The 12,306-nt window shown below is 39.0% G+C and overlaps 1 non-coding gene across 1 annotated transcript; it reads right to left on the bottom strand.

Annotated features, from left to right (window-relative positions):
* Positions 1-691: 691 nt before the first annotated feature.
* LOC148576411 (small nucleolar RNA R71) lies at positions 692-799 on the bottom strand. The gene has a single exon (XR_015903298.1). It is a non-coding gene; the product is annotated as a small nucleolar RNA R71 (small nucleolar RNA).
* Positions 800-12,306: the final 11,507 nt, after the last annotated feature.

Raw genomic sequence — 12,306 nt, 5'->3', positions numbered from 1 at the left:
TTACTAACACTTCTCTTCATCTCAAAATTCGAACCCTCTCTTCCTCTTGGTGTTCGAATTTCTCTTCTTCTATTCTTCTATTCTTATACTCACATACAGGAATCTCTATACTGTGACATAGATGATTCCATATTTTCTTTTCTATTTTCTTCTTTTTCATATGAGTAGGAACAAGGATAAGAACATTCTTGTTGAAGCTGATCCTGAACCTGAAAGGACTCTGAAGAGGAAGCTAAGGGAAGCCAAAGCACAACTCTCTGGAGAAAATCTGACAGAAATTTTCGAAAAAGAAGAAAACATGACCGAAAATAATAACAATGCAAGGAAGATGCTTGGTGACTTTACTGCACCAAATTCCAATTTATATGGAAGAAGCATCTCAATTCCTGCCATTGGAGCAAACAATTTTGAGCTTAAACCTCAATTAGTTTCTCTGATGCAACAGAACTGCAAGTTTCATGGACTTCCATCCGAAGATCCTTTTCAGTTCTTAACTGAATTCTTGCAGATCTGTGATACTGTTAAGACCAATGGGGTTGATCCCAAGGTCTACAGGCTTATGCTTTTCCCGTTTGCTGTAAGAGACAGAGCTAGAGTATGGTTGGACTCTCAACCTAAAGATAGCATGAACTCTTGGGATAAGCTGGTCACGGCTTTCTTAGCCAAGTTCTTTCCTCCTCAAAAGCTTAGCAAACTTAGAGTGGATGTTCAAACCTTCAGACAGAAAGAAGGTGAATCCCTCTATGAAGCTTGGGAGAGATACAAGGAACTGACCAAACAGTGTCCTTCTGACATGCTTTCAGAATGGACCATCCTGGATATATTCTATGATGGTCTGTCTGAGCTATCAAAGATGTCACTGGACCATTCTGTAGGTGGATCCATTCACCTAAAGAAAACGCCTGCAAAAGCTCAAGAACTCATTGACATGGTTACAAATAACCAGTTCATGTACACTTCTGAAAGGAATCCTGTGAGTAATGGGACGCTTATGAGGAAGGGAGTTCTTGAAATTGATACTCTGAATGCCATATTAGCTCAGAATAAAATATTGACTCAGCAAGTCAATATGATCTCTCAGAGTCTGAATGGATTGAAGGAATCATCCAACAGTACTAAAGAGGCATCTTCTGAAGAAGAAGCTTATGATCCTGAGAACCCTACAATAGCAGAGGTGAATTACATGGGTGAACCCTATGGAAACACCTATAATACCTCATGGAGAAATCATCCAAATTTTTCATGGAAGGATCAACAAAAGCCTCAACAAGGCTTTAATAATGGTGGAAGAAACAGGTTTAGCAATAGCAAGCCTTTTCCATCATTCACTCAGCAACAGACAGAGAGTTCTGAGCAGAATCCATCTAGCTTAACAAATATAGTCTCTGATCTATCTAAGGCCACTATAAGTTTCATGAATGAAACACGGTCCTCCATTAGGAATTTGGAGGCACAAGTGGGCCAGCTGAGTAAAAGAGTCACTGAAACTCCTCCTAGTACTCTCCCAAGCAATATAGAAGAGAATCTAAAAAGAGAGTGCAAGGCCATTGATTTAACCATTATGGCCGAACCTACAAAGGAGGGAGAGGACGTGAATCCCAGTGAGGAAGACCTCCTGGGATGTCCAGTGATCAACAAGGAGTTTCCCTCTGAGGAACCAAAGGAATCTGAGACTCATCTAGAAACCATAGAGATTCCTTTGAACCTCCTTATGCCATTCATGAGCTCTGATGAGTATTCTTCTTCTGAAGAGAATGAAGATGTTACTGAAGAGCAAGTTGCCAAGTACCTTGGTGCAATCATGAAGCTGAATGCCAAATTATTTGGTAATGAGACTTGGGAAGATGAACCTCCCTTGCTCATCAATGAACTAAGTGATCTGGATCAACTGAGATTGCCTCAGAAGAAACAGGATCCTGGAAAGTTCTTAATACCTTGTACCATAGGCACCATAACCTTTGAGAAGGCTCTATGTGACCTTGGGTCAGGGATAAACCTCATGCCACTCTCTGTAATAGAGAAACTGGGAATCTTTGAGGTGCAAGCTGCTAGAATCTCATTAGAGATGACAGACAACTCAAGAAAACAGGCTTATGGACAAGTAGAGGACGTGCTAGTAAAGGTTGAAGGCTTTTACATCCCTGCTAATTTCATAATCCTGGATACTGGGAAGGATGAGGATGAATCCATCATCCTTGGAAGACCCTTCCTAGCCACAGCAAGAGCTGTGATTGATGTGGACAGAGGAGAATTGATCCTTCAACTGAATGAGGACAACCTTGTGTTTAAAACTCAAGGATCTCCTTCTGTAACCATAGAGAGGAAGCATGAAAAGCTTCTCTCACTGTAGAGTCAACCAAAGCCCTCACAGTCAAACTCTAAGTTTGGTGTTGCACCCCCACATTCAAACTCTAAGTTTGGTGTTGGAAGGTTCAAACCTTGCTCTGAACATCTGTGAGGCTCCATGAGAGCTCACTGTCAAGCTATTGACATTAAAGAAGCGCTTGTTGGGAGGTAACCCAATGTTATCTAATTATATTTATTTATTTTCCATTGTTATTTTATGTTTTCTTTAGGTTGATGATCATGTAAAGTCACAAAAACTACTGAAAAAAAATCAAAAACAGAGTGAAAAATAGAATGAAAAATAGCACACCCTGGAGGAGAACAGTCAGGCATTTAAACGCCAGAAATAAGCATAGAAGTGGCGTTTAACGCCAGAAACAGGCAGCAGTCTGGCGTTAAACGCCAGGATTGCATGTATAGGGCGTTTTACACGTCTAAAGGGTACACGGATAAAAAAATCCTTGACACCTCAGGACCTGTGGACCCCACAGGATCCCCTCAGGATCTGTGGACCCCACAAGATTCCCACCTCTTCTTCTCTCCTCTTCACACCTTTTCATAACTCTCTTCCCCAAATACCCTTCACCAATCACCTCCATACCTCTTCCAAAACCATCATACAACCCACCTACACCCACCCACTCAAAATCAAACCATCACTCCTTCCTTTTCACACATCACACCCCCTTGGCTGAATTCACATATCTCCCTCCATCTCCTCCATCTTCTTCTTTTTCTACTACTTTCTTTCTTCTTTTGCTCGGGGACGAGCAAATCTTTTAAGTTTGGTGTGGTAAAAGCATTGCTTTTTGTTTTTCCATAACCATTAATGGCACCTAAGGCCAGAGACATCCTCATTGAAGAGTACAAGCCCATCACTAAAAAAAAGATGGAGCAAACAAGAGATCATGGACCTCAACATGAGCATGAGAAGATTCTTCACCATGAAATTCCTGAGATGCCTCAAGGGATGCACTTTCCTCCACAGAATTATTGGGAGCAAATCAACACTTCCCTAGGAAGAATTAAGTTCCAACATGGGACAACTAAGGGTGGAGCACCAAGAGCATTCCATCATCCTTCATGAGATTAGAGAAGATCAAAGAGCTATGAGGGAGGAGCAAGAAAGGCAAGAAAGAGACATAGAGGAGCTCAAAAGCACCATTGGTTCTTCAAGAAGAGGAAGACACCACCCTCACTAAGGTGGACTCATTCCTTAATCTCCTTGTCTATTTATTTTATTGTTTTTCGATTTTTGAGCTTTATGTTTATTTATATTTGTGTCTTATTACATGATCATTAGTGTCTAAGTGTCTATGCCTTAAAGTTATGAATATGAATCCATCACCTCTCTTGAATGAAAAATGTTTTAATTACAAAAGAACAAGAAGTACATGGTTTTGAATTCATCCTTGAAACTAGTTTAATTATTTTGATGTGGTGGCAACACTTTTTGTTTTCTGAATGAATGCTTGAACAGTGCATATGTCTTTTGAAGTTGTTGTTTATGAATGTTAAATATGTTGGCTCTTGAAAGAATGATGAAAAGGAGACATGTTATTTGATAATCTGAAAAATCATAAAAATGATTCTTGAAGTAAGAAAAAGTAGTGAATACAAAAGCTTGCAAAAAAAAAAAAAAGGCAAAAAAAGAGAAAGAGAAAGAAAAAGCAAGCAGAAAAAGCCAAAAGCTCTTAAAACCAAAAGGCAAGAGCTAAAAGCCAATAGCCCTTAAAACCAAAAGGCAAGGGTAAATAAAAAGGATCCAAGGCTTTGAGCATCAGTGGATAGGAGGGCCTAAAGGAATAAAATCCTGGCCTAAGCGGCTAAACCAAGCTGTCCCTAACCATGTGCTTGTGGCGTGAAGGTGTCAAGTGAAAACTTGAGACTGAGTGGTTAAAGTCGAGGTCCAAAGCAAAAAGAAGAGTGTGCTTAAGAACCCTGGACACCTCTAATTGGGGACTCTAGCAAAGCTGAGTCACAATCTGAAAAGGTTCACCCAGTTATGTGTCTGTGGCATTTATGTATCCGGTGGTAATACTGGAAAACAAAGTGCTTAGGGCCACGGCCAAGACTCATAAAGTAGCTATGTTCAAGAATCAACATACTAACCTAGGACAATCAATAACACTATCTGAATTCTAAGTTCCTATAGATGCCAATCATTCTAAACCTCAATGGATAAAGTGAGATGCCAAAACTATTCAAGAGGCAAAAAGCTACAAGTCCTGCTCATCTGATTGGAGCTAAGTTTCATTGATATTTTAGAATTTATAGTATATTCTCTTCTTTTTATCCTATTTGATTTTCAGTTGCTTGGGGACAAGCAACAATTTAAGGTTGGTGTTGTGATAAGCGGATAATTTATACGCTTTTTGGCATTGTTTTTACATAGATTTCAGTATGATTTAGTTAGTTTTTAGTATATTTTTATTAGTTTTTAAATAAAAATCATATTTCTGGACTTTACTATGAGTTTATGTGTTTTTCTGTGATTTCAGGTATTTTCTGGCTAAAATTGAGGGACCTGAGCAAAAATCAGATTTAGAGGTTGAAGAAGGACTGCAGATGCTGTTGGATTCTGACCTCCCTGTACTCAAAGTGGATTTTCTGGAGCTATCAAACTCCAAATGGCGCGCTCTCAATTGCTTTGGAAAGTAGACATCCAGGGCTTTCCAGCAATATATAATAGTCCATACTTTGCCCGAGTTTAAACGATGTAAACTGGCGTTGAACGCCAGTTCCATGCTGCATTCTGGAGTCAATCGCTAGAAACAGGTTGCAAAGTGGAGTTAAACGCCAGAAACAGGTTACAAACTGGTGTTCAACTCCAAGGAAGACCTCTACACGTGTAAAGCTCAATGCTCAGCCCAAGCACACACCAAGTGGGCTCCGAAAGTGGATTTCTGCATCATTTACTCATTTTTGTAAACCCTAGTAACTAGTTTAGTATAAATAGGACTTTTTACTATCTTTGTAGGGGATCTTTGATTAGTTTTTATGCTATCTTAGACTTTCATGGGGGCTGGCCATTCGGCCATGCCTGGATCATTATCACTTATATATTTTCAAACGGTAGAGTTTCTACACACCATAGATTAAAGTGTGGAGCTTTGCTGTTCCTCATGAATTAATACAAAGTACTACTGTTTTTCTATTCAATTCAAGCTTATTCCTATTCTAAGATATCCATTCGCACCCAAGAACATGATGAATGTGATGATTATGTGACGCTCATCATCATTCTCACTTATGAACGCGTGCCTGACAAACACTTCCATTCTACATGCAAACAAGCTAGAATGAATATCTCTTAGATATCTAATACAGAGGACCGAGTCCGAGATATTAGAATCTTCGTGGTATAAGTTAGAACCCATGGATGGCCATTCTTGAGATCCGGAAAGTCTAAACCTTGTCTGTGGTATTCCGAGTAGGATCTGGGAAGGGATGGTTGTGACGAGCTTCAAACTCGCGAGTGCTGGGCGTAGTGACAGACGCAAAAGGATAGTAAATCCTATTCCAGTATGATCGAGAATCGACAGATGATTAGCCATGCAGTGACAGCGCATTGGACCATTTTCACAGAGAGGATGGGATGTAGCCATTGACAACGGTGATGCCCTACATAAAGCTTGCCATGAAAAGGAGTAGGAATGATTGGATGAAGACAGCAGGAAAACAGAGGTTCAGAGGAACAAAAGCATCTCTATACGCTTATCTGAAACTCTCACCAATGAATTACATAAGTATCTCTATCCTAATCTATGCTTTATTTATCTTTTAATTATTAAAACTCTATATCCATTTGAATCTGCCTGACTGAGATGTACAAGGTGACCATAGCTTGCTTCAAGCCGACAATCTCCGTGGGATCGACCCTTACTCACGTAAGGTTTATTACTTGAACGACCCAGTGCACTTGCTGGTCAGTTGTGTGAAGTTGTGACAAAGAATTAAGATTATGAACGTGCGTATAAATTTTTCAGCGCCGTTACCAAGGAATGGAACCGTCACGATTTTTGCGCACCAGAGGGCCTCCACCCAAACAAGGCTAGCGTTCTCTCACCTCATTTATCACCTATGCAATTCAGCTGGAGTTCGCATAGGAGGAGATACCCTCATTGAGATGGACAAACCCATCACAAAAAGGAGGATGGAGCATGTCAGGGAGCCTGCACACGGACCACAGCACGAGCCTATTCAGCCACCTCCACCAGAGATCCCGGAGATGCCTCAGGGAACGTACTTCCCTCCTCAAGACTATTGGAACCAATTGACTACATCTCTAGGGGAGCTAACTTTATCTGTAGATCAGTTGAGGATAGAGCATCAAGATCAATCAGCCATCTTCCATCAAATAATGGAGGATCAGAGGAGCACATGAGGGAGGAGCGGTTGAGACAGGGGTGTGACATTGAGGAGCTCAAATATTTCAGAGGATTCTCCGGAGGGAGCAGTAGCTGTTGTCACTCACTAAGGTGGTTTAGTTTCATCCTCCCTTCGTTTGTTTTATCTCTGTTTTCTTTGTAATTTATCTTATTATCTGTTTTCTATTCTAGTGCATAATCACGTTTAGTATTTCATTCCTTTCTAGTATTGTTTTCTTTTCTTTGTTTTGTTATAAGATGTCTTATGTATCATTAATTAACCTTAAAAGACAATTTATTGGAAAGGGAAGCAGTGAATTACACAAGGTTTTGAGTTATCTCACGAGTTATTCTATTTGCTTTAATGTGGTGGCCTTTTCTTTATCTTCTGAATGTATGAATTAACCGTGCATAATTGATATTGAAGTTGAGTATGTTAGCTCTTGAAGAACAGTGAATTTAGAGAAGTATTATTGATTCTCTGAAAAAAATTGAAAATATTGATTCTTGAAGCAAAAAAAAAAAAAATAAAAAGAAAAAGAAAAGAACAAGGATCCAAGGCTTTGAGCATCAATGGTTAGGAGGGTCGAGAATTGGCCTAAAAAGCTCAAATAAGTTGCTATCCCTAACTATATGCTTGTGGTGTGAAGGTGTCAAGAAAATCTTGAGACTGAGCATTTAAGAACTCTGAGCACCACTGTTTGAGAATTTAAGCAAAGCTAAATTCGAATCCAAAGTGTTTCCTTAGTTACGTGCTTGTGGCGTTTATATATCCTGTGGTAATACTTAAAAACAAAACGCCTAGAGTCACGGATAGGCTCAAAAGGTGCAAAGCACCAAAAGAAAAAGCTACGGTCAAGAATCAAGAAAAACTAAAAGAAGAGAATCAATAATATCATCCGGTTTCTAGTTCCAAAGGATGCCAATATTTCTGAGCTTCAAAGGAAAGTGAAATGCCAAAACTATTCAGAAATAAAGAGCTAATAGCCCCATTCAGTAATTAGAACTGAGCTTCACTGACAACTCTGAAACCTGATGTATTTTTCTCATCTATTTTTATCCTATCTTGTTTTTGGTTGCTTGAGGACAAGCAACAGTTTAAGTTTAGTGTTGTAATGACAGAGCATCTTATGCCCCTTTTTCATAGCATTTTTCTGGTGTTTTTAGTTATATTTTTGTGTTTTTCCTATGATTTTAGGTGAATTTTGGGCAAGTTTGGCAGAATCTTGAGCAGGGACGAAGAAAGGATAGCAGATGTTGTCAATCCTGACCTCCATGCATTCTAAAGAGTATATCTTTAGCTACATGAGTTCAATTGGCGCGGTCTCAATGGCGTTGGAAAGTTAACTTCCATAGCTTTTCAATAATATATGATAGTCTATTCTTCTCTTCCAGAATCATGCCAAAAATTGGCATTGAACGTCCATATCTGGAGTTCAACACCCAAGAAGGATCAGCCTCCAGCGTTGAACGCCCAACACTGGCGTTCAACGCCAGCTAGGGAGCAGAGGGCAGCAAGTTCACCCCCTAATGGGTGTTAAACACCCATTCTTTTAGGGTTAGTATTTACTATTTAAAGAGGAGATCACTTAGGTTATGGACATCGACCATCAGACACATCTTCTTTGTTTTCTGTGAAGTTATGAGCAACTAAACCTCCTAGATTAAGGTTAGGAGCTCTGCTTATTTCCATGGATTAATATTATTAGTTTCTCTATTTTAATATATGTTTGATTCTATTCTATGATGTATTATCGTTCTTCATCTAAATGAATTTGGGGTGGAATGGAAGTATGACCCCTTATTCTACATGAGTTCTTGCGAGTCCCTGACCGGATAGTATTGAGCTACAGCTTGAGAATACATCACCTAAACTGCAAATTTCCTGAGCTAATTAGATATGTGATATAAAATTCAGTTAGCTTTGAGTGATTGAGGTTTCTGTGGCACTAAAGCTAGAATACTAAGCTTCATTCTCCGATCCGAAAGATCTTACTTTGTCTGTGGCACTATAAGTAGGATCAAGAGAGATTGAATTGCGTGAGCTTCATCCTCGTTCAGTTTAAATGACCACTGACCCTGGCGTTTGATGTGGATTAGAGTAGATTAATTGACCACTGACCCTGGCATGAATCACTTACAGCTTTGCCATAGAATGAATCATTTGTTGTTAATATAGTCAGTAAGAAGTACTAATCCGGAAAGATAAGCATCTTGATGGGTGGAAAATTAGATTTCCACCAAAACTCACCGGCAAGTGTACCGGGTCGCATCAAGTAGTAATAACTCACTTAGAGTGAGGTCGATCCCTGATAAACTACTATTTTATGGTTTATCTTGTGCTAATTTGAGTGGTTTTTATCAACTCTTTACTCACTTATTCATATAAATTGCATGGTTTTACATTTTTCTTCCTAATTTTGTTTTATAATTGGAAACTTGCTTCCCAAGCCTTTAAATTACCAAAAATTAATTCTTCTTTATACCATTCGATGTCTTGATATGTGTGTTAAGTGACTTCAGGCTCTATAAGGCAGGAATGGCTTAGAGGATAGAAAGGAAGCATGCAAAAGTGGAAGGAATACAAGAAGTTGAAGGAGTTGCTAAGCTGTCCAGCCTGACCTCTTCGCACTCAATCGACCATAACTTGAGCTACAGAGATTCAAATGAGGCGGTTCTAATTGCGTTGGAAAGCTAACATCCGGGGCTTTAAAATGATATATAATTTACCATAGTTTCCCTGAAGATAAGTGATGCGCATGCGTGAATCTACGCGCACGCGTGGTTCTGTAGAAATTCCAGCAACCTGTACGTATTTGAATTTGCCCCCAGCGATTTTTGGGCTGTTTCTGACCCAGTTCTCGGCTCAGAAAACACATATTAGAGGCTACAAAGTGGAGGAATCAAGGAGACATTCAGACAACATTCATTATTCATAATTTTAGGTTTTAGATGTAGTTTTAGAGAGAGAGAGAGGCTCTCTCCTCTTTCTTAGGTTTTAGGATTATGATTTCTTCTTCTTCTCAATCCAGGTTCAATGTTCCTTTAAATTATTAATGCAAAGAGTACTTTTTCATTTAATTTTATTGTTTATTTAATTGCTTCCAATTTTATTTTAATTATCATGTCTCTTTTCTATTCCTTTTTCATAACAACAAAGATGGTATGCATGTTGACAGAGTAGACTCCCAACTTGACTTGGGAGTTGATTAAAAGGAGACCCTTGAGTTGGAATGCTCAAGTGATTAGTTAAATTGGAAGTTGTTGGCTAATTCTCTATTTACTATCGCTAATGCTTCCCAAAGGAGAGGATTAGGATTTGCGAATAAGAGTTAGCTCAATCACTTGACTTTCCTTTATTTAGTAAGGGTTAACTAAGTGAAAATAATAACCTTTTGATACTACACTTGAGAAAATCCAACAAGGATAGAACTTCTAATTAATCATTCTCCTAGTCAAGGCTTTTTTATTTTAATTACATAAAACCTCTTGTTAATTTTCATTGCTTTAATTTACAATCATTTATTTGCCCATTGCCCAAACTCAAAATTTTCCAGAAAACTCATAACCAATAATAAATACATCTCCCTACAATTCCTTGAGAGACGACCCGATGTTTAAATACTTCGGTTATTACTTTTTAGGGGTTTTATTACTTGTGACAACCAAACTTTTGTATGAAAGGATTCCTTGTTGGTTTAGAAACTATACTTGCAACGAGAACTTATTGTGAAATTCTTTACCGACAAAAAATCTGATTCGTCAAAAATGGCGCCGTTGCCAGGGAATTGCAAACGTGTGCTATATTATTGATTATTGTAAATATTTGCTTTTTCGTTTCTTTGTTAGTGTTTCTAGTTTTAGGATTTTATTTTCATTAATTTTTATTAAGTTTTATTTTCTTTAGCTACTATGAATTCTCACCCCTCTGGTTTCAATTTTGGTTCCAATGTTGTTGTAAGGAATGGAAGCTATAATGAGAATAGGCATCAAGGTTGGAAGAATCAAAGATGGGAGGAGCCACAAGGATTTGATCAACCCTCTTGGCAACAACCCCCTCCAATGCGCTATAACCAACAACCATTCTGTGATGCATACCAAGACAATAGTTATGGTGGACCCTTTCGTGACAACCAACCCCACCAAATTACTATGGTCAAGAGCCATTCCAGGGAGCGTACAAAGATGATGAATATGGTGGACCCCCTTGTAGTTGCCAACAAGCCCCACCATATGCTTATGAACCACCTTCCCAACATACCTTTGAACCACCATACTCACAAGCCCCTTTACACCATTCACCTCCATATGACCCTAATCCTTATCCACCATACCAACCACCATATGAACCACACCCAAAACCACCACCTCAATATTCACCATCTCCATATCCTTATCAAGAAGAATCACCTCCGTATTATGAGCCCTTTCTCCCAATAATTGAACCCTCCTATCCACCCCAACCTCCATTGGATAACAACACACTCATCTCTAACATCATTGGTCTCACCTCTACACTCCAAAATCTTATATCCCACATGAACCAACCCTCTACCTCCAATATTCAACCCTCAAACTCTAGTGCATTTCTTTTTCAACCACATAATGATCTTTCCATCCCATCACCACCCTCCAGGGAAGAGCACCCGCATCCATCAATCCAAGAACAAGATGATCCCAGTCATGCTATTGACATGGAACAAGAAAAAAGGGATAGTCTTCGTGAATTCATACTTCATAAGAAGCTAGAGGAGGCCCTACATGTGGAGGTAGTAGAGACCTTTGAAGTCAAAGGAGTGGTTGAAGAATTAGTGAAGGAAGACTAATGAGCGGATAATTTATATGCTTTTTGGCATTGTTTTTACATAGTTTTTAATATGATTTAGTTAGTTTTTAGTATATTTTTATTAGTTTTTAATAAAAATCACATTTCTGGACTTTACTATGAGTTTGTATGTTTTTCTATAATTTCAAGTAATTTCTGGCTGAAATTGAGGGACTTGAGCAAAAATCTGATTCAGAGGCTGAAGAAGGACTGCAGATGCTGTTAGATTCTGACCTCCCTGCACTCGAAGTGGATTTTTTAGAGCTACAGAAACCCAATTGGCGCACTCTCAATTGAGTTGGAAAGTAGACATCCAGGGCTTTCCAGCAATATATAATAGTCCATACTTTGCCCGAGTTTAGACGACGTAAACTGGCGTTTAACGCCAGCTTTTTGCCATATTCTGGCGTTAAACGCCAGAAACAAGTTGCAAAGCAGAGTTAAACGCCAAAAACAAGTTACAAACTGGCGTTTAACTCCAAGGAAGACCTCTACACGTGAAAGCTTCAATGCTCAGCCCAAGCACACACCAAGTGGGCCCGGAAGTGGATTTCTGCATCATTTACTTATCTCTGTAAACCCTAGTAACTAGTTTAGTATAAATAGGACTTTTTACTATGGTATTTACATCTTTTGGATATTTTATGTTCAGAGATCACGTTTGGGGAGGCTGGCCATTTGGCCATGCCTAGACCTTGTTCTTATGTATTTTCAACGGTGGAGTTTCTACACACCATAGATTAAGGTGTGGAGCTCTGCTGTTCC

The sequence above is a fragment of the Arachis ipaensis genome, chromosome B1 (assembly GCF_059453495.1).
Source record: "Arachis ipaensis isolate K30076 ecotype BB chromosome B1, ASM5945349v1, whole genome shotgun sequence".
NCBI lineage: Eukaryota > Viridiplantae > Streptophyta > Magnoliopsida > Fabales > Fabaceae > Arachis > Arachis ipaensis.
The sequence above is the reverse complement of the archived record's forward strand: the minus strand, read 5'-3'. Positions and strand labels throughout refer to the sequence as shown.